The 15,683-nt window shown below is 45.8% G+C and overlaps 1 protein-coding gene across 5 annotated transcripts in view; it reads left to right on the top strand.

Annotated features, from left to right (window-relative positions):
* Positions 1 to 15,683, top strand: part of GSPT1 (G1 to S phase transition 1) — a 525,782-nt gene that overhangs the window by 196,411 nt on the left and 313,688 nt on the right. The window lies entirely within an intron of this gene.

Below are 15,683 nucleotides of genomic sequence, written 5' to 3' on the forward strand. Positions count from 1 at the left end.
AATGGGCAGATGGCACAGGGATCCTGGTCGAGGGAGGAGTCCAGAAGGTCCTCCAATTGGAGGGAACTCGGGGCCATTTGGTTAGGGCTAAGGGCCTTCCAGGAGCTGATTCTGGACCAACACGTCCAGATTCTGTCAGACAACGCCACAGCGGTGGCGTATTTTTCCAGACAGGGGGGCACGAGAAGCAAGGTACTCTTCAATCTGGCCTTACAGACTCTGTCCTGGGCAGAGGTGAACTTGGCATCCCTATCGGCAGTACACCTAAAAGGCAGCCTAAACCTTCTGGCAGACTTTTTAAGTCGGGCGAGGGTTCTGGAATCGGAATGGTGTTTATGCCCGGAGGTCTTTCAAGAGCTAGTAAACAGGTGGGCATCCCCTCAGATAGACCTGTTCGCGTCCCAGTCCAATGCCAAGGTTCCGGCTTATTTTTCTCTCAACAGAATGGACCAGGCAGAGGGTCTAGATGCGTTAGTCCAACGCTGGCCCTTCCGCCTTTGCTATGCCTTCCCCCCAGTTCAGATCATTCCTTTAGTGTTACGGAAGCTTCAGGAGGAGAAGACTACTCTGATCCTGATAGCCCCGTACTGGCCCAAGAGGCCTTGGTTTTCGAGTCTGTTGGAACTGGCAGTAGAAGATCCCTGGGTACTGCCAGTCAGAAAAGATTTACTGTTTCCGGGCCCTCTACTTCATCCAGACGTGAGTCGATTAAGACTCACGGCCTGGTTACTGAAGAGCTAATTCTTAGCAGTAAGGGTTTGTCCAAACGTTTGGTAGATACGCTACTTAGTAGCAGGAAAAAGGTCACGAGGGCCATCTACTTCAAGACTTGGAAAGTTTTCAATTCTTGGTGTGAAGGTAAAAATTATTCTCCTTTGAATACATTTTCCGTCTTGGAGTTTTTACAAGACGGTATGGATAAGGGTCTGGCAGCCAGCACCTTGAAGGCGCAGGTGGCGGCTTTGTCAGTGTTTCTAGAGAGACGTTTATCTCTAGAGCCCTACGTTATCAGATTTTTTAAGGCCTTAGCCAGGGCTAGGCCTTCCCCGTTTAAATTTTTCCCCAAGTGGGATTTATCAGTGGTCCTGGGGGGTTTGACTAAAAAACCCTTCGAACCTCTGGTAGACGCCTCTATAAAATTTCTGACTTTGAAATTGGTGCTTTTGGTAGCGGTCACCTCAGCGAGGAGGGTTAGCGAGCTTCAGGCGCTTTCCATTTTGGAGCCTTTTTTGTCAATCTTCCCTGATAGGGTAGTATTAAGAACTGATCCGAGTTTTCTTCCGAAGGTAGTGTCAGTATTTCATAGGACGCAGGAAATAGTGTTGCCTACCTTTTGTCCAACTCCTTCTTGTCCGAAGGAGAGAGAATTCCATTCCTTAGATGTCAGGAGATGCATTAGACACTATCTAGAGGTCTCTAGTGGTCTCTAGTGAGTTCAGAAAGGCGAATTCGCTTTTCGTTCTGTTTTCAGGATCCCGCAAGGGGCATGGGGCTTCCAAGAGTACTCTGGCTAGATGGTTACGTATGGCTATCCATGAGGCATACAAAGCTAAAGGTTTGGATCCTCCTCAGGGAGTAATGGCCCATTCTACTAGGGCGGTGGCAACTTCCTGGGCAGAACGGGCTGGAGCTTCGCCAGAACACATCTGTAAGGCGGCAACGTGGACGAGCTTTTCCACCTTCGCTCGTCATTATAGGATGGATTTGCTCTCTGTGTCAGAGCAGTCTTTTGGCAGGAAGGTCCTGCAAGTGGTGGTCCCACCCTAGAGTAAGTACTCGGTTATCTCCAGGTGCTGTCCTGAAAGACGAGGTGAGAAAACCTTAGTTAGACTTACCGGTAACGGTATTTCTATGAGTCTTTCAGGACAGCACCGATAACCCGCCCTTTTGTTATTAAAGAGAATATATATATATATGCTAATGTGTGTAGTTTCTATGTTCTGCTTATCTAATTTCAGCGTGGCCGGAGGTACTCGTGAACAACTGAGGCCATGGTGGAAGGGGGCGGAAGTTATAGCATTGACTGCAGTGTTTCCTGGGAAGTGGGTGGAGCTGCGCTCTCTCCAGGTGCTGTCCTGAAAGACTCATAGAAATACCGTTACCGGTAAGTCTAACTAAGGTTTTTTGCTTGCGACCCGTTATCCTTTTGTGGAGGACCTTTTTAGTAAAGTGTAAATAAGAGGGAGGAGATGGACAGCCGCACTCCAATAAAGTGTAAAAAATGGTGCCTTTTATTCCAGTAAAACGAAAACTACAACAGCAAAAAAAACTCCAAACAGTGGGGTAACAGACCTGACGCGTTTCACATCGATAACCGATGCTTACTCATAGCTCTTTCTCTTTTTAGTAAAGTGGGTCTCTCCTCCGTCCGTGGACCCTCCAGTTTCCGGGTTGAGTTCCACCATGTGGATGGGGCTCCTGCCTTTGAGGAGCCCGCGGATGGGAGAATGGAGGCTGTGGCCTGCTCCATCTTTGCGGTAGGGGGTTCGGCTGTGAGACCGGTTTTGGCCGGAGTTCTGGTGCCACGGACTGTGACTGTACGGGCAACGTTTTTTGCTGCAGGATGCTTCCGAGACCTGCAAGGACCTGGCTGAACGATTAGTTCTGGGTCTTAAATTTATCTGTGGGTCGGTCCTGGTTACACTCTTGCTTCCAGGGCTTCCGCCTATGCGGTGGTACTGCGCCCCCTTGTGTGGCTGATGTGCTGGTCTGCGGACCAGTCCTCAAAGAAGTCCTTGGTGGATTGCCTTTTAGGGGTGAACGGTCTATTTGGGACTTCCCTGAATGGCATCATTATGGATGCCACGGGTGGTAAGAGCATGCTGTTCCCACAGTCTGGGAAGGGCTAGGGACCTCGCCATGAGCAAGGACCCTCCTTTACTACCCCCAAGCTGTTTTTTTTCCGCCCACCCTGTGCAGTGAGGGAAGGTTTGCAAGGTGCGAAGACCCCCGTTGCGGGGCAGCAGCGCACTTGGGTCCACAAGCCCAACAAGCCTGCGGACATACCTGCTTCCGCCTGAAGGTCTGCCCTCGCCCGTGTCTCGGGTGGGGGACCTGCTTCGCGAAATTGCGGCTCAGTGGAGGGCCCTCCTCCCCGACCGTTGGGGTTTGCGAAGTGGTTTCCTCGGGGTACAAGTTAGAGTTTCTCTCTTGCCTACCAAACAGGATTTTTTTCCCTCCAGCCTCTGGCTTCCTCCGGTTCGCCGGTTGGCTCTGTCAGGGGCTGTCCAGGATCTTCTGGTCGGGGGAGTGATTGTGCAGTTCCCTCGATGGAGCGGTCTCAGGGGTATTACTCCAATCTGTTTGTAGTCCCCAAGGAGGGCGGGGTCCGTCCAATCCTCAGTCTCAAGGCCCTCGTTTGTTTTTGTCAAAGTGCAAAATTTCAGGATGGGGATTTTCTGGCGTTCTTGGATGTCATGAACGCGTACCTGCATGTCCCCATATGCTCAAAGCACCAGAGATTCTGGGCTTTGCGGTCAGGGAGGACCATTTTCATATTGTGGAGCTCCCGCTCGGCTTGGTGTCAACACCACCGGTTTTCACCAAGGTGCTCGTCCCGATACTAGCCCGGCTGTGACAGCGGGGGTTTATCGTGGATGTCTGGACGTCATTCTCCTACGAGCTCTGAATTAGTGGAGCCGTGTCTATCACGTGTCAGACTCTCCAAGAGTTCGGCTGGCTTCTGTATTGTCCAGAAGTCGGTGTTGATTCCGTCTCAGGGACTGGAATTCCTGGGACTAGTCCTGGATTCCGCCGGGGCTGGAGTTTTTTTTTCCTAACGGAAAAAATTCAGACTCTGCAATCTGCTGGGCAGCAGTTGTTGACCTGGAAGTGGTCATCTCTGCGATTCTGCATGAGGGTTCTGGGTCTGACGGTGGCCTCTTTCGAGGCGGTTCCGTATGCCCAATTCCACGCCAGGGTGCTACAGAGGGAACTGCTGTCACGTTGGGACAAGCTTCCGTCATCTCTGGATTACCAGGTTCATTGAGTCAACTGGTCATGTTTCCCCTGGTGTGGTGGCTGGTGTCTCCGGTGCTTCGGACCGGGAAGTCTTTTCTGCCGTGCCGCTGCACAGTGGTTACGACGAATGCCAGCCTCTCCAGCGGGGGGGCGCGTTTGGGGCACTCAGTCAGCCCAGGGGCGCTGGACTCAGGAAGAGTCCCGCCTGCCGAGAAATATTCTGGAGCTCCGAGCAATTAAGCTGTGCCTTGCCAGGTGGTCCCTGGATCTGCAGGGCCGACCGGTCAGGATCCAGTCCGACAACACCACGGCCGTGGCGTACGTCAATCATCAGGGAGGCACAAGGAGCTTAGCGGCAGCGACAGAGGTCGCGCACATCCTTTGGTGGGCCGAAAGGTCCGTCCTGGCTCTGTCGGCCGTGTATATTCCGGGAGTTCAGAATTTGCAAGCCAACTTCCTAAGTCGCACAACTCTGGACCAAGGGGAATGGTCTCTCCACCCGGAGGTGTTTCAGGGTCTGTGCTGAAAATCTGGCACTGCAGACGTAGATCTTCTGGCGTCCCGCCTCAACCGGAAGGTGCCACGATTCGTGGCCAGGTCGAGAGACCCGTGGGCGGACGCGTGTTGGTGGCTCCTTGGGGTCACTATCGCCTAATTTACGCCTTCCTTCCTCTGAAGCTTCTCCCTCGCCTGCTGCGCAGAGTGGAAGCCGAAGGGATTCCAACAATCCTGATCGCCCCAGATTGGCCTCGCCGCTCCTGGCGTCTACCCCTGAGAGAAGATCTTCTGTCGCAGGATCCGATCTTCCATCCTGCTTTACAGTCGCTTGCTTTAACGGCGTGGCTGTTGAGAGCCAGGTACTGAAGGACAGAGACACTTTTGGAATTTTGTATTTTTCATATATGTATTAGAGATAGTTTAATTTAATCTATTTCTCATTTAAAATTTTTTTGGTTCACTATTCAGTAGCACTGAGTGGTTTTAGCGCCCTCTACATGTTTTTCACTGAAGGACAGGGGCCTGTCCGGCTCTGTGATCTCTACCATGCTGCACGCACGGAAGTCTACTTCACGAAAGATTTACCATCGTATGTGGAAAGCCTACATCTCTGTGTGAGGAGATGAAGTGGCATCCTCGTACATACGTGGTGTCCCGGATTCTGCTGTTCTTACAGCTACAGCGGGGAGCGGATCAGGCTCTCGCTTGGGGACGGTCAAGAGCCACATCTCTGCTCTGGCTGTTTACTTTCAGCGTCCTTTGGCAGCGCACTCCTTGATACGCACGTTTGTGCAGGGGGTCCGCCATGTGGCTCCTCCGGTGCGCCCTCCACTGCCCACGTAGGACTTGAATTTGGTCCTCTCGGTGCTTCAGCAAGCTAAGCTCCCTTTTAGGACATTCGGAAGATGCCTTTGTTGACTCGGTCACAAAGGTGTTTTTTCTGGTAGCTATTACCTCAGACAGACGGGTGTCTGAATTGGCGGCCTTGTCCTGCAAGGCCCCCTACTTGGTCATCCATCAAGATAAGGCGGTGCTGCGTCCGCAGCCCTCTTTTTTTCTTCCAAAGGTCGTTTCGGCCTTTCACATCTATGAGGACATTGTTCTTCCATCCTTATGTCCTCAGCTGAAGAACCTGAAGGAGGTCATTTTACATTCCCTGGAATGTGGTTCGGCCCTTTGAGTTTACTTATCGGCGACGGCTCCGTTCCGGAAGTCGGACTCACTGTTTGTGTCTGTGTCTGGTCCCAGAAAGGGCCTGGCAGTCTCGTCGGCCATTTCCAGGTGGATCCGACAGGTTGTGCTTCAGGCCTATGCCCTGAAGGGGCGGGCGCCTCCTTTTCGGGTCACGGCGCATTCGACCAGGGCGATCGGTGCCTCTTGGGCTTTCTGACATCAAGCCTCTGTGTTACAGGTGTGTAAGGCAGCGACCTGGTCGTCGGTCCACACTTTTTCAAAGTTTTACAAGGTGGATGCGAGTGCATCTTCTGATGCCTCCTTCGGCCGCAGGGTGTTACAGACGGCAGTTTAAGGTTGGAGTTCCTCCGTTGAGTGACTTGGTTTGCTGTGTTTTTCCCACCCCTCAAAATTTTTTGACACTGCTTGGGGACGTCCCTACTGTCAAAGGATGCTGTGTCCGTCCATGAACGGAAGAGAAAATAGGATTTTTGTACTCGCCGTAAAATCCATTTCTCTGAGTTCATGGACGGACACAGCACCCACCCCTCCTTTGTTTGTACTGCTTGTTACGAACTGAGGCTGCTAGTGCAGGGTGTGGGTTATGCCTGGGGAGTCACGCCCTCTGGGAGGAGCTTTAAATCCTGCCTAAACTCTCCTGGAAGGAAGGTGCATAACCCTACTGTCAAAGGATGCAGTGTCCGTCCATGAACTCAGAGAAATGGATTTTACGGTGAGTACAAAAATCTCTCTCTCTCTCTCTCTCTCTCTCTCTCTCTCTCTCTCTCTCTCTCTCTCTCTCTCTCTCTCTCTCTCTCTCTCTCTCTCTCTCTCTCTCTCTCTCTCTCTCTCTCTCTCTCTCTCTCATTCAGTTGCAGCACGGATTTATTTATCTTGACAGCAACATAGTTTGCTCCCACGATACATAAAGCCGTGACTCCAGCGCTGTAGGTGGTGATTTCACCACCACAGTAAAAAAAAAAAAAACATGCATATATGCCAAAGCAGGGGTGGAGGAGCGATTTGCTCCTAACTTTTTGGGCGGATTGCCCCGATGCTTCGGCATATGTATATTTTAGGCACAGATTGCCTCAAAAAATGTTTAATTTCTTCTATCTTTTTTTGTATTTGCTTTGCCAGTATGCTATGTCTTACTGTTATACTGCAATGTTACTTTGTTTCATTTTTAACCATCATTTGATTAGCAGGTATGCCATTCAGCTGCAGCACTGATTAATTTATCTTGACGGCAACAGCGTTTGCTCCCACAATACGTAAATCAGCGACTCCAGAGCTGTAGGAGGTGATTTCACCACCACAGTTGAAAACAAAATGGTGCTTGTATGCCTATCATTAGAAGTGGGAGGATGAAGGGAGGTATTCTAATGGTGGGAAAACCCAATCTTTTTTTCTGTTCAGCCCACAGGCTTCATGAAGAAAAAGATTACAATGTATGCCCAACAAGAACCAGAAAAGTACTGGTATGTTGCTGGACTTTGAGTGATGCCTGCAGTTTTAGGTATCCTCTTGGTATCATTCTTTTCAGCTAGCGGTCGGCTTTCATGTAAAAGCAATTATAGCATCTAATTGGCCTCTAGAATGCTTTTACAAGCAGTGGGAGAGAACACCCCCCCCCCCCCATAGTCTTCTGTGGTTTTCTCTGGCTCTTGTCCCAACAGAGAACCTGAGAATGCAGCCGGTGGTTCCGCCAGCTGACCATAGAGCTGATCAGAGACCTTCGTCTCCAATCATCTCTATGGCCTAAAACCAGAAGCTACAAGCATTTCATGACTTTGATTTCGCTGGATATAAACAGTGCCATTGGGAAAGCATTTTATCACACCGATCTTGGTGTGAGGGCAGAGGATAGATATAGGGTAATTCTTTTCAAAAAAGAGTGCCTGTCACTACCTATTGCTATCATAGGGGGTATTTACATTCCCTGAAATAATAATAATAATAAAAAAAGAAAAGAACAGTTTAAAAATAAAAAAGCAAAATAAATACAAAAAAACACCTATGCTCTCGCGCGAAGGTGAATGCAAGCGTCGGTCTGGCATCATATGTAAACAGCAATTGCATCATGCATGTGAGGTATCACCGCGAAGGTCAGATCGAGGGTAGTTATTTTAGCAGTAGACCTGTAAATCTAATGTGGTAACCTGTAAAGGCTTTTAAAAATGTATGTAGTTTGTTGCCGCTGCACATTTTGTGCGCAATTTTAAAGCATGTCGTATTTGGTATCCATCTTATTTCATCAAACATTTGGGCAATATAGTGTTTTACTACAATAAAATGTAAGTATTTTTTATCGAAAAGAAATGCGTTTGAAAAATCGCTGCGCAAATACTATGTAAAAAAAAAAAAAAAAAAAAAAAATGCAACACCCACCCACCATTGTAGGGCCTTTTCTTTTAAATATATGTAAACAAAAAGTGTCAAAGGGCTTCAAGTGGTCAGAAGAGTGGGTAATGCGTGACATAAGCTTCTAAATGTTCATAAAATGCCATAGACAGTTCACGCCCCAAATTACCCCATTTTGGAAAGTAGACAACCCAAGCTGTTTGCTGAGAGGCATGTTTTCAAGTCCATGGAATATTTTATATTTTGACACATGTGGAATTACACCCCAAAATACGTTCTGCTGCTTCTCCTGAGTACGGGGAATACCACATGTGAGACTTTTTGGGAGCTTCCCCATGTACAGGACCCCAAAAACCAATCACCGCCTTCAGGCTTTCTAAGGGCGTAAAATGGTGATTTTACTTCCTCACTACCTATCGGTTACGGAGGCCATGAAATGTCAAAATGCCCCCCCCCCCCCCCAAATGACCCCATTTTGGAATGAAGACACTTCAAGTTATTTGCTGAGAGGAATGTTGAGTCCATGGAATATTTTGCCACAAGTTTCTGGATTTTTTTTTTTTCCTTACAGAAAGTTGTCACTAAATGATATATTGCTCAAACATGTCATGGGCATATGTGAAATTACACCCCAAAATACATTCTGTTGCTTCTCCTGAGTACGGGTATGGTGAGTATTTTGCAGATCTCACTTTGTCACAAAGATTTGAAAATTTATAAACGGGGACAAAAGTTGATTTTCTTTCTTTTCAAAAACAAATGAGCTGCAGAATACTCACCATGCCTCTCGGCAAATAGCTTCGGGTGTCTACTTTCCAAAATTGGGTCATTTGGGGGGGGGGGGGGGGTTGTGCTTTCTTGGCATTTTATAACCTTCGAAACTGATGGGTAGTGAGGAGTGACTTCCTGAGTGAGTGACTTGTAAAGCACAACACATGCGAACTGAATCGCCTCTGGGCGCTGTATCCATTTCATGGGTAAGGAACCCCTTGACCTCAGAAGAGATGGGTTTTAATCTTTCTCCTGAAGGCCAAGTGGTCCGACTCCAGTCGGATGGTGGTTGGTAGTGCATTCCACAGGTGAGGTCCCTGGACTGCAAATCTTCGATCGCCTTTGGACTTGTATCTGGCTTTCGGTATCTGGAGGAGGTTTTGATTGGTGGATCGCAGAATGCGATTGGGGTTATGGGCTTTTATTTTTTCGCAAAGATATTGGGGGGGCGTTTCCTTAAACTTATGCATTAGGCAGAGTGCCTTGAAAGTGATTCCTGAAGTCGGTGATTGGCTTTTGAGGCCTTGTACGTGGCTAGGCTCCCAAAAAGTTCCACACATGTGGTATCCCCATACTCAGAAGCAGCAGAATGTGTTTTGGGGTGTAATTCCACATTCCGTATAAGCCGACCCGAATATAAGCCGAGGCACCTAATTTTACCACAAAAAAATGGGAAAACGTATTGACTCGAGTATAAGCCTAGGGTGTCCATCTGCATGCCTCACTGTGCCCATGACTAGACTGACGTTTAACATGGGAGTCTATGGAAGAGGTGCCCGGCTTTGATAAATCTGTGCTCCCCCGCCATAGGTCCCCTGGACAACAAACTTTGCACACTTGTAGAGGAAGAGTGGGGCTATATGTGTGCCAAGTTTGGGGACCTACTATTTAAATTATTCAATGGGCTTAACATGCCTCTCAGCAATTTCCTTGGGGGTGTCTACTTTCCAAAATGGGGTCTTTTGGGGGGGGGGGGGGGGTTTGTAGGGCTCTGCCATTTTAGCACCTCAAGAAATGAGATGGGCAGTCATAAACTAAAAGCTGTGTAAATTCCAGAAACTCTACCCGAGTTTGTAGACGTTATATTTTTTGCGCAAACCAATAAATATACTTTTTTTTTACCAAAGACACGTGGCTGAATACATTTTGGCCTAAATGTATGACTAAAAGTTTATTGGATTTTTCTTATAACAAAAAGTAGAACATTATCCCCCCCCCCCCCCCAAAAAAAAAAAATTCGGTCTTTTTCTGTTTTATATTGCAAAAAAATAAAATCAGATGCAATCAAATGCCATCAAAAGAGAGCTCTATTTGTGAGGAAAAAAGGACGCAAATTTTGTTTGGTTACAACATTGCATGATCGCGCAATTACCAGTTAAAGCAGCACAGTGCCAAATTGTAAGAGCTCTGGTCTTTGGGCAGCCAAATAGTCTGGGCCTGAAGTGGTTAAAGTGAATAACTCGCTATCATATTCATTATATGGACCCCTTATGTATTTATAGATGTTGATCATATCCCCTCTTCTCTCTCCTTCTCAAAAGAGAATCATTTGAGTTCCTCCCATCTTTCCTCCTAGCTGAGCTTCTCCATGCTTATCAGTTTGGTTGTTCTTCTCTTCACTGTCTCCTATTCCCCAATATCATCTTTGTGAACTGGTGCCCAAAACTGAACTGCATATTTTGGATGGGGTCTTGCTAATTTGTACAGGGTCAAAATCTCTCTAGAGTCCATACCTCTCCGAATACAAGAATGGTCTTTGTTTGCTTTGGAAACTGCATCTTGGCATTGCATGCCATTATTAAGCTTATGATTTACCAGAGCACCCAGATCCTTCACCATTAATTTCCCCCATTGTACACTTCATGTATAATATGATGCATGCATATTCTTTCCCCTCAAGTGCATAACTTTACATTTATCAACCTTAAGGGCTCATTCACACCATACGTGCATGAAAACTGATGGCAACTGAAGGGAAAAACTGCTCAGGTTTCACAGTTTACATCAGTTTTTTTCCTGTGCAGAAAACTGCATATTCCTGCACAGAAAAAAACTGCACACTGTGGTGTAAACAGGGCACATAGCGAACCATTGTGTCTTTTTTTTTTTTTTTTTTGAGCCCCTACAGAATGTGTGCAGAAAAACGGACGTGACTGCACCGTGGTGTGAACGAATCATAAACCTCTATAGCCAAATAGTTGCCCAATTAAACTGTGCGTTGAGGTTGGCTTGTAAGTTGGAGACGTTCTGTAAGGACATTATTTCACTTAGTGTAACATTGCTTGGTGTCATCTGCAAAGACTGAAATGGTACTTTTTTTAATTGCAGACCCTGTATCATTTATAAATATATTTTATATAGTTTACCAACATTCATAATAACATTCATATAGTATTTGACACTTTTTTTTTTTTATATTTTAAGTATTAAAACAATCAAACTATTCTTAGTACAAGGCAGTGTTTGTTTCATAGAACTTTTCTCTTTAGGGAAACTTCTATTTGCAGCACTTCCAGCTTTGTAGACCATTGGTATTCTAAATGTCGGTGTTCAACTCCTGTATACAGTTGTGCTCAAAAGTTTACATACCCTGGCAGAATTTGATTCCTTGGCCATTTTTTCAGAGAATACAGTTGCTAGAAAGTATGTGAACCCTTTTGGAATGTTATGGATTTTTGCACATATTGGTCATAAAATTTGATCTGATCTTCATTTAAGTCACAATAATAGACAATCAGTCTGCTTAAACTTATAACACACAAATAATTAAATGTTGCCATGTTTTTATTGAACATACCATGTAAACATTCACAGTGCATGTGGAAAAAGTATGTGAACCCCTAGACTAATGACCTCTCCGAGAGCTAATTGGAGTGAGGTGTCAGCCAACTGGAGTCCAATCAATCAGATGAGATTGGAGGTGTTGGTTACAGCTGCCTTATAAATACACCAGTTCTGGGTTTGCTTTTCACAAGAAGCATTGCCTGATGTGAATGATGCCTTGCACAAACGAGCTCTCAGAAGACCTATGATTAATAATTGTTGACTTGTATAAAGCTAGAAAGGGTTATAAAAGTATCTCCAAAAGCCTTGCTGTTCATCAGTCCATGGTAAGACAAATTGTCCATAAATGGAGAAAGTTCAGCACTGCTGCTATGCTTCCTAATAGTGGCCGTCCTGTAAAGATGATTGCAAGAGCACAGTGCAGACTGCTCAATGAGGTGAAGAAGAATCCTAGAGTCAGCTAAAGACTTACAAAAGTCTCTGGCATATGCTACATCCCTGTTAGCGAATCTATGATACGTGAGACATTAAACAAGAATGGATTTCATGGGAGGATACCACAGAGGAAGCCACTGCTGTCCAAATAAACATTGCTGCACGTTTACAGTTTGCACAAGAGCACTTGGATGTTCCACAGCAGTACTGGCAAAATATTCTGTGAACAGATGAAAGCAACATTGAGTTGTTTGAAAGGAAACACACAACACTGTGTGGAGAAGCAGGCACAGCACACCAACATCAAAACCTCATCCCAACTGTGAAGTATGGTGGTGGGGCATAATGGTTTCGGGCTGCTTTGCTGTCAGGGCCTGGACGGATTGCTATCATCGAAGGAAAAATTAATTCCCAAGTTTATCAAGACATTTTGCAGGAGAACTTAAAGGGGTTGTAAAGGAAACATTTTTTCCCCCTAAGTAGCTTCCTTTACCTTAGTGCAGTCCTCCTTCACTTACCTCATCCTTCGATTTTGCTTTTAAATGTCGTCATTTCTTCTGAGAAACCCTCACTTCCTGTTCTATCTAACTACACAGAGTAATGCAAGGCTTTCTCCCTGGTGTGGAGAAAGCCTCTTGAGGGGGAGGGGGCAAGCAGGAGGGTCGGGACGCTCTCTACTTTGCAGATAAAGGAGCTGTGTGTTAGTGGGCATCCTGACCCTCCTGCTTGCTCCCTCCCCCTCAAGAGGCTCTCTCCACACCAGGGAGAAAGCCTTGCATTACTGGGTGTAGTTAGACGGAAGAACAGGAAGTGAGGGTTTCTCAGAAGAAAACTCTCCTGCGCACGAGTGGATTGTCAAGCAATCAATAATCCATAAAAAAATACACACAACAATGCCACCGGCCTTGCTGCCCTTCATGGATGGGGATAACCTAGTAGCAAACAAGAAAAGAATGAAAAAGGCGCACCAGCCTAGTGTGTTACCGTTATAACAAATTTAATATAATAAAGTGTATAAAAAACCTTCTCAGTGGTGGAAAGAATCGCAGTATAGGCTAAATCGACACAGGCTGTAGTAGATTGCCCTTAAACCACACTCCAACAGGTCATGGAGGAAGTGAACAAAGGTCATTGCCAGCTGACTTGTTTCGAAGCCCAAAGCCTCTTCATCAAAGCCCAGCAGTGTAATCCTCTACAACACCCCCTTTATATACACACTCACATAAGCACACATGACCATGCACCGAGACAAGCCGTGGAGACCCTCCCAGGGTTCATCCAAACTCCTCCCACCTACATGGGTGTTGCTGCGTGCTTAACACAAATTGTAATAGGATTGAAACCAGGGACTAAAAATATGGGCATAAGATGTGATAATAGATATCGGTACTAGGAACGATGCTGATAATAATAAAGATAGAAGTATTACTAATGGTGGCTAAAGATAGTGGTATTGCCAGTGATAGCAAACCTCTTTAGAGTAATAGCCAGGTGAATGCTATTGAATCACTGGTGTAGGTACACTAGCGATGCCACTATACAGAGAGTGGTACACCTGTAGGCAAACATCTAGATCTTAGCTTAACTCAAGCGAAGCTAAGATCTAGATCATAGGTCTTCAAACTACGGCCCTCCAGTTGTTCGGGAACTACAATCATGCCTAGTAATGTCTGAATGTCAGTTTTACAATGCCTCATGGGACAGCTGGAGGGCTGTAGTTTGAGGATCCCTGATCTAGATGTTTGCCTACAGGTGTACCACTCTCTGTATAGTGGCATCGCTAGTGTACCTACACCAGTAATTCAATAGCATTCACCTGGCTATCACTCTAAAGTGGTTTGCCATCACTGGCAATACCACTATCTTTAGCCACTATTAGTAATACTATTTTTATTTTTATTATTATCCGTATCATTCCTAGTACTGATATCATCACATCTTATGCCCATATTTTTAGTCCCCGATTTCAATCCTATTACGATTTGTGTTGGGCATGCAGCACCACCCATGTAGGTGGGAGGAGTTTGGATGATCCCTGGGAGGGTCTCCACGGCTTGTCTCGTTTGGTGCATGGTCATGTGTGCTTATGTGAGTGTATATTAAGAGGGTGTTGTAGAAGGTATTACACTGCTGGGCTCTGATAAAGCTTTGGGCTTCGAAACGAGTCAGCTGGCAGTGACACTTTTTCACTTCCTCTATGACCTGTTGGAGTGTGGTTCGAGAGGGCAATCTATTACAGCCTATGTCGATTTAGCCTATACTGTGATTCTTTCTACTACCATTGCGAGTAGGGTTTTTATACACTTTATTATATTAAATTTGTTATAACGGTAACACACTAAGCTGGTGCGCCTTTTTCTTGTCTTTTTTTGTTTTCTCAGAAGAAATTAGGACATTTAAAATCGAAGGATGAGGTAAGTGAAGGAGGACTGCACTAATTTAAAGGAAGCTATTTGGGGATTTTTTTTTTTACCTTTACAACCCCTTTAAGGCCATCTGTCCACCAGCTGAAGCTCAACAGAAGATGGGTGTTTGCAACAGGACAACGACCCAAAGCATAGAAATAAATCAACAGAATGGCTTAAACAGAAGAAAATACACCTTCTGCCTTTCTCTGGTGAATAAGAATGAACTCTTCAGGAGGGCAGGACATTCTTCCCCCCTGACCACCAATGTAAGGGACATTCTTTCCCCCTGACCACCAATGTAAGGGACATTCTTTCCCCCTGACCACCAATGTAAGGGACATTCTTTCCCCCTGACCACCAATGTAAGGGACATTCTTTCCCCCTGACCACCAATGTAAGGGACATTCTTTCCCCCTGACCACCAATGTAAGGGACATTCTTTCCCCCTGACCACCAATGTAAGGGACATTCTTTCCCCCTGACCACCAATGTAAGGGACATTCTTTCCCCCTGACCACCAATGTAAGATATACTCTTCCCCCTGATCACCTATGTAAGGGACATTCTTCATACTGACCACCAATGTAGGGGACATTCTTCCTACTGACCACAAAAAAGTATCGGTAATCGGTATCTTCGAGTGCATGAAAAAAAGTATTGGTACTTTGTTCTTCGGTCCTAAAAGAAAGTGGTATTGGAACAACCCTAATGGAAACTAAAATAATTGTCAAAGTATCTGCAGAAAAAGGTAGTTTAACTGTATAAAACAGGAAAAGTATTTTAAGATATCAAAGGAATTGAGTGCCAATCCAGCAGTGTGTCTTTTCAAGGACTCTAACAAATGGGATATTCCTCTTGAGCTTGGCCTACCCTTGCTCCTTTACAAGATGACCACTGTCCCAGTAGCTCATAGACCCTTTTAGGGGAGCAGACCCTAATGAAAAACTGAAAAAAGATTCTTGTATGAACAGTACGGGTAGGTTCACTGCAGTGGCCTGTCTTTTAATCTTAGATTTTCAGACTGTCCCATAGCGCAGTTATTAGAACAAGACCTAAATTCATAGAATGCTCCCCAACGCCCCAGTGGGAACATGAAGTAACTGCTGCAATTTACAAGGCTAATAAATATAAACTACATTTATTATCCCAACAGATGTTTACGGATTCCCTCTATTGCATAAATGGATTGATTGGTCTATGCCTATAATAATTGACTAGTCTATTAAAACACACACACTGCTGCTGGTAAAATTAAATTTTTTCAACTTGGCACATTAAACAGCAGAATAT

The sequence above is a fragment of the Rana temporaria genome, chromosome 6 (genome assembly GCF_905171775.1).
Source record: "Rana temporaria chromosome 6, aRanTem1.1, whole genome shotgun sequence".
Taxonomy (NCBI): domain Eukaryota; kingdom Metazoa; phylum Chordata; class Amphibia; order Anura; family Ranidae; genus Rana; species Rana temporaria.